Genomic DNA, 7,326 nt, shown 5'->3' with positions numbered 1-7,326 from the left:
TGCACCTCCTGATGTATCACAATGTGGAGAACACACCATCACCTATCAAGTATTCTTGCTAAAAATATTTAACCTGAATCAAAACAAGCTTTAAACCTAAATTCTGTTTTGTAGGAAATACAAAGGGCAGAGGAAAGAGTTAAAACAATATCAAAAGGAAAAATTGGGGAAAATCTAGACGTGAGATGTTCTGTAAGTGTCTTCAGCATTTTAATGACATGAAAAGAGTGATGGGGGGCTTTATTAAAACAAAAGGGATTGAAGAGATGAACCAATTGCAATGCAATGTGTGGTATTTGATTAGAACATGATTTGAATAAACCAGTTTCAGAAGACATGCTGGAGATAATTGAGGGAATTTTGATATCAAAAGGATATTTTATTATATTAAGAAAATTACTATTAATTGTATTATGGATAATAATTATATTATGTTGACAGGAACATTATTTGAGATAAGACATTATGATGTCTCTATTTTACTTAAAAGTATCTGAATACACCACTTTCTTCCTTAGAAAGAAAAAATAACTGTTCTTATTCCTACAAGATAAAGTCCAATCTTGTTACTGTGGTATTAAAAAAAAAAATGCTTTAAATCTGGTCCCAATTTATGTCTCTAGACACTTGCTCTCATACAGCTTATGTTCTAGCCTCAGTAAATTTTTCACTGTTTTTGGTTTATACCATAAGCTATTTTTTTCCTACTCAAAATGCCCCACTCTATGTTCTCCATATAACTATTAAAATTTATACCATACATATGTACACATTCACATGTCCATACTCATCAAAGCAATATTGTATAATTCTAATGGTGGCAATGGTTATTAAAAACATATAAAGTGTAAACTTGAAGGATATATACCCACCATGGAGAAAAGGCATTGGGAGTCAAACTGTGAGAGGTTGTCAAAGGGGACTTGACTGTAAGTGTACTACATTTTTTTTTTTTTTTTTTTTTTTTTTTTTTTTACAGTTGGCAGAAGTAGCTGAGGTTTTATTTTGGACCAAAAAATGAAAATAAAAATAAGCAATTGAATTGTTCTGTAGCTGGAGGCATGGGCAAGCGGGGTCCCCAGGCAGTAAACTCCCCTGCGGGTGGGCTGAGGGCTAGGGCTGAGCCTCAGGTGGGTCCCCTGTTCCCTGTGCTCCCCTGCACAGTGGCCTCCCTTCCAGGCTCTGGGGCAGCGCAGAAAGGGTAGGCTGAGAGGGGCTGCCGCAGCTGTCACTTGGAGAGAACGTCAGAGGACTCGGACACCAGCTTCCCATCGCGGGTCTCGATCTTCTTCACAACCACGGCTGAAGGAGCTAGAGCCCGCGCCAGGGCCAAAGCTGGATCCCAGGCCGTAGCTGAGGCCGGGGATTGTGAAGCCCCCATAGGCCGAGCTCAGAACACCTGCAAAGCTGCTGGTGGTCTTCCTATGAATATTCATGTTCTGCATCCCAGAGTATAGCCGGCTCTTCTCGCCCTCCAGCAGCTTTCTGCAGGTGGCGATCTCGATGTCCAGGGCCAGCTTGACATTCATCAGCTCCTGGTACTCACGCAGCTGCCATGCCATGTCTTGCTTGGCCCGCTGCAGGGCGGCCTCCAGCTCGGACAGCTTGGCGTTGGCATCCTTGATGGCCAGCTCTCCACGCTGCTCAGCATCTGCCATGGCATCCTCCAGCGAAGCCCTCCGGCCTTTGATGCCCTCAGTCTCAGCCTGGAGCCGGCTGATGTTCCAGTTCATCTCAGAGATCTCAGTCTCTGTGCACCGCAGGTCATCCCCGTGCTTCCCAGCTAGCATTGCAGCTCCTCATACTTGATCTAATACATGCTCTCAGCCTCAGCTCCGCTACATTTGGCGAGCTCCTCGTATTGTGCCTTGACCTCAGCGATGATGCTGTCCAGGTCCAGGGAGTGGCTGTTGTCCATGGACAGCACTACAGATGTGTCCGAGATCTGGGACTGCAGCTCCTGGATCTCCCCTTCATACAGCTGCCCAAGGAAGCTGATCTCATCAGTCAGTGAGACTCCAGATCTATCTTGTTCATGTTAGCTTCATCCACATCCTTCTTGATGAGGACAAATTCACTTTCCATCTCTGTAGGCTTATTGATCTCATCCTCATATTTGTTCTTAAAGTCCTCCACCAGCCCCTGCATGTTGCCAAGCTCCCCCTCCAACTTCAGCTTCTCCTGGCCCAGAGTCTCCAGCTGCCACCTAAGGTTGTTGAAGTAGCCCTCGAACATGTTGGGCATGTTGCTTCCAGTGGTCTTCTGCTGCTGCAGAAGGCTCCACTTGGTCTCCAACATCTTGTTCCGCTACTCCAGGAACCGTACCTTGCCTATGAAAGAGGCAAACCTGTTGTTGAGGGTCTTGACCTGCTCCTTCTCCTGGGTGCTCACCACCTGGATGTTGGGGTCCACCTCCAGGACAAGGGGGCTCAGCAGGCTCTGGTTGACTGCGACTGTGGTGATGCCTCTCATGCCGCTGGCCCCACCATAGCTGCTGCCCCCGCCATCCCAAAAGCTGCTACTGTCCACTCCAGAGAAGCTCAAGGAGCTGATGCAGGGCACCAGGCCCACTCATGTAGGAACGGCTGCTGAAGACCCGAGGGTCAGAGGTGGACATCTTGTAGGACTTCTGAGTCACCCTGATGGACATGGTGGAGGCAGGAGTGGAGGCAGGTGGGCCAAACCAGACGACGATCCCAGAAGGAGCAGAGAAGCTGCTTCTTGGCCAAGTGTGGTATATCTTTTAGAAAGAAGGAAGAGATTCTAGGAAATACAACTAAATGGCTAAACTTGTTAATTCAAGGTGTTGAGACTATGTGTTTATGTGTTATCTTTAAAATTTTTTTCTAAAAGGTGCACATGTGTAGCTTGTGCTAGTTGAACCCCATCTTCCAATTTATCGGTTGATAAACTTCAGCAATTTTCTTCATTTCTTCTAGCTTGAGTTTTCTCGTCTTTAAAATGGGGATAACAATAGTGCCCACCCAAGTAGGGTTGTTGTGAGGATTAAATTTCATATATAATGTTGAATTGTTTCATATTATATATGTAAAGCACTAAAGCATTTAGTTTGGCACAGGGTACATGCCTAATACATATGAGGGATTCTCCACTGGGACCTCCTTTGTGGCCCAAGTTCATTGTCAGTTTTGGCATATTGTGTGCCTGAATAAAATGCTTTATCTATAAGTGTTGGGTGCAATTCTATATATGTATATTAGATCAAGCTTGTTAATAGTGTGCAAATCATCCATATGCTTTTAAATTTTTCTTTGATTTTTCAACAGAAAACTGCTATGATCACCTACAATAATTGTGGATTTGTCAATTTATTTGTATAATACTGTTAATTTTATATATTTATATATATTATATATTTGAGGCTATATTAACAGGTGTTTAAAAACTTAGAATTGTTATATTTTCCCTGGTTATTTTTTGAATTATTAGATATCTACCCTTTCTTATATCACAGTGTTTTTTTTTTTTTTTTTAATTTCTTTGAGGAACTTTTTTTATTAGGGCTTCTCTAGGGTTTTTTTTGGTAAGTATTTGCATAATATATATTTTTCATTCTTTTACTTTCAAATTTTCCAAGGTTTTGGTTTTAGTGTCTTTTAAGTCTTGTAAAACACATGACTAAATATTTTTTTTCCAATTTAATCATTTCTGTGTTTTAATAGGTAGGTTTTAATAGGTTTAATTACAGTTTGTGCTTCCTGATAAATTTTAGTAATTTCTATAAACTTTCTTTTTTTGTTGTTTTTTGAGATGGGATCTCTCTCTGTCATCGAGTCTGGAGAGCAGTGGCGCAATCTCGGCTCACTGCAATCTCGGCTCACTGCAATCTCGGCTCACTGCAATCTCCACCTCCTGGGTTCAAGCAATTCGCCTGCCTCAGCCTCCTGAGTAGCTGAGATTACAGGCACCTGCCACCACACCCAGCTAATTTTTGAATTTTTAGTAGAGACAAGGTTGGCCAGGCTGGTCTGGAACTCCTGACCTCAAGTGATCTGCCCAGCTTGGCCTCCCAGAATTCTGGAATTATAGGCATGAGCCACCATGCCCAGCCAGCAAATATTTTTAACTTTTATTTTGGTTTCAGGGGATACATGTGCAAGTTTGCTAAATAGGTAAATTCTGTGTTGTGGGGGTTTGGTGCACAGATTTTACCAGTATATGCTTAAATATTGTCAATGCAGTTTTATTTGTATTTGTTCTATTGCATTCTCATTGTCCCTCCTGAACATGAACATTCACACTTCTATCAATTCTGGAAAGTTCTCAGATGTTATCACTTTAAATATTGTCGCTCCTTTCTTTCTCTTTGTTCTCTTATTCCTGAATGTCTATTATATGTATGTTGGACCTTCTTGCACTATCCTCTGAGTCTCTCATCTGCTCTTATATTTTCCATCTCCGTAAGTCTTTGTGCTACATTCTAATTTCCTCAGATCTAACTTCAATTTTGCTAATTCTCTCTTCAGCTAATTTGCTGATTAATTTACCCCTCAAGGGGTTAAAATTTTAATCACGTGATAAAATTAAAAACTCCCTAACTAGCAGCTGCTAGCTAGATCATGATATTCCTAACTCAAATAAAACAATGCTAACAGAATAGAAAATGTCTATATAAGGATACTTCATGGCAATGGTTAGAGCAAAACAGAAAAGACACTTTGCAACTACAAAAATGACTAAATTTCTCACTCTTGACTAACATAAGTGACTACTGCTCTTTTACCAGTGATAACTCTGGCCCTCCTTTAATACTCCTGATACTTATCAAGTTATTAAATCACCAAATTTCCTCCATTTCTTGACAATGTCTGATCCAGAACTGACCCTGCTTTTTTTTTTTTTTTTTTTTAGATGGAGTTTCGCTCTTGTCATCCAAGCTGGAGTGCAATGGCACGAACTCAGCTCACTGCAACCTCTGCCTCCAAGGTTCAAGCAATTCTCCTGCCTCAGCCTCCTGAGTAGCTGTGATTACAGGGGCCACCACCATGCCTAGCTAATTTTTGTATTTTTAGTAGAGACGGGTTTCACCATGTTTGTCAGGATGGTCTGAAACTCCTGACCTTGTGATCTGCCTGCCTCAGCCTCCCAAAGTGCTGGAATTACAGGCATGAGCTGCTGCTCCTGGCTAACTCCTGCTTTCTTAACTCCTGCTTACAAATAGCCAGTTCAAGTGCAAATCCCCATCGCACAATTCCTCTGGTGTGTTTTCTTTTTTGCTGCAGGAAACAAAATAAAGCTAGCTTTTACAAATAGCTTCAAAGTGGGTTTTAATATACTATATTTTTAACTTCTAGGTGTTCTATTTGGTTTGTTTGTAATCTGACTGTTTTGTTTTTAATTTTGTCTGTCTTTTCTTTTCTGTATTTTCTACTCCTTTTATAGCTCTAGTTATTTTAAACATACTTAATTTTCCCAATCCAGGTCTATACAACACTTGTGTTGATTGAAGTTGTGGGACATAATTCTACTATTTACTATTTGCTAGTTTTTGTTCAAAAATGGATTATTTCTGTGTGTTTTTCAATTTTCCATTGTAATCCCATTTCGTTTTGAAACTATGTCCTTCCTTAGTGAATTTGTGTTTGCCTCTGCTAGGTGTACCAGGTATAGTACCATTCCAGCACTAACTATTTTAAAGTCTGTTTATTTTTTCAGTAATATTTTACATAGAATGCAATTCACTCTTTATGTATATGGAGATTTGACAAATATGTACATTTGTGTAACCATCCCCACAGTCAAGATACTGAAAATTTCTGGCCAGGTGCAGTGGCTCACACCTGTAATCCCAGCACTTTCAGAGACCGAGGTGGGCAGATCATGAGGTCAAGAGATCAAGACAATCCTGGCCAACATGGTGAAACCCCGTCTCTACTAAAAGTACAAAAATTAGCTGGATGTGGTGGTGCACACCTGTAGTCCCAGCTACTCAGGAGGCTGAGGCAGGAGAATCACTTGAACCCAGGAGGCGGAGGTTCCAGTGAGCTGAGATTATGCCACTGCACTCCAGCCTGATGACAGAGCAAGACTCCATCTCAAAAAAAAAAAAAGATGTTGAACATTTCTGTCACCCAGAGTTTCCATTTCAGGTCAACCTTCAAAATAAGATGCCATCTTGGAGAATTCTGGACCATGTAGGTAGTACGAAGTATGTATGTGAACCCTCTAACTTAATCAGGCTTAGGTCTGGCTTATAATTTTAAAGAGACATTTTTTAAAAAAGAAACAAAACTCTGAATTCTGTTTAAGGCGAACAAGTTTCATTGTTTTCTACCTGTTTGTTGGTATGGAGATTTTTCCCTCTAGTTCAGCCTTTTGGTGTGGGTGTAGCTTTTTGATGGTTCCAGCATTCCGTGTATGTCTTAGTTAAATCTTCTTTTCTTGTATGTCCCCAAGGCCTCAAGTTCTCCACTTGATGGACATTAAACTAAAACTCCATGTTTAATAAAACCCACAATGCTGTTACCCAAGTTTTTTTTTTTTTTTTTTTAAGATGGAGTGGCGCGATCTCGGCTCACTGCAGCTTTCGCCTCCTGGGTTCAAGCAATTCTCCTGCCTCAGCCTCCCGAGTAGCTAGAACTACAGGCGCATGCTACCACACCCGGCTAATTTTTGTATTTTTAGTAGAGACGGGATTTTGCCATATTGGTCAGGTTGGTCTCGAACTCCTGATCTCGGGCGCTCCACCCACCTCGGCCTCCCAAAGTGCTGAGATTACAGGCATGAGCCACCGTGCCCGACCCTGTTGCCCAAGTTTTAGCTGCTAGGTTTACATCTTTGGTTTTTGGTTATCTCTTCCCCTTTTTTCATACATACATTTTAATGACATATAATGTATATACAGAAAGGTACACCAATCGTAAGTATAGAGCTCAACATCTTTTCATGAGTGAACATTCCTATGCGACAAGAACTCAGCTAAAGAAAAAGAACATTACTAGAAACCTGTTAGGATTCTTCCAATCACTCCCTTCTTCCAACAAGAATCATTATTCAGACATCTATCACCATAGATGAACTTTGCCTATTTTTGAACTGCATATAAATGCAATTATACAACATTATACTCCTTTGTGTCTGGCTTCCTTTGCTTATAATTATGTTTGTAAGACTCATTCATTTTGTTTCATGTAGCCACAGTTTGTTCATTCTCATTACTGTTATTATTCCATTGAACAAACGCAACAGGATTTATATTATAGGTGGACATTTGGATTGTTTAATTTTCCTCTTTGCTACTAGAGCCTGGGATTTCTCTTTACTTTCTTTGAGCTCTGCTGTCTATTGAATAGGATTAAGTCAGCA

General features: G+C 40.9%; 1 pseudogene across 1 annotated transcript; it reads right to left on the bottom strand.

The window, feature by feature from the left end:
- Positions 1-985: 985 nt before the first annotated feature.
- Positions 986-2,680, bottom strand: LOC104663683 (annotated as a pseudogene). The gene has a single exon (XR_004060090.1). The product of XR_004060090.1 is annotated as a keratin, type II cytoskeletal 8 pseudogene (transcript).
- Positions 2,681-7,326: the final 4,646 nt, after the last annotated feature.

This window comes from Rhinopithecus roxellana, chromosome 11, assembly GCF_007565055.1.
Source record: "Rhinopithecus roxellana isolate Shanxi Qingling chromosome 11, ASM756505v1, whole genome shotgun sequence".
Classification (NCBI taxonomy): Eukaryota; Metazoa; Chordata; class Mammalia; order Primates; family Cercopithecidae; genus Rhinopithecus; species Rhinopithecus roxellana.
This window is presented reverse-complemented; position numbering and strand designations above follow the sequence as displayed.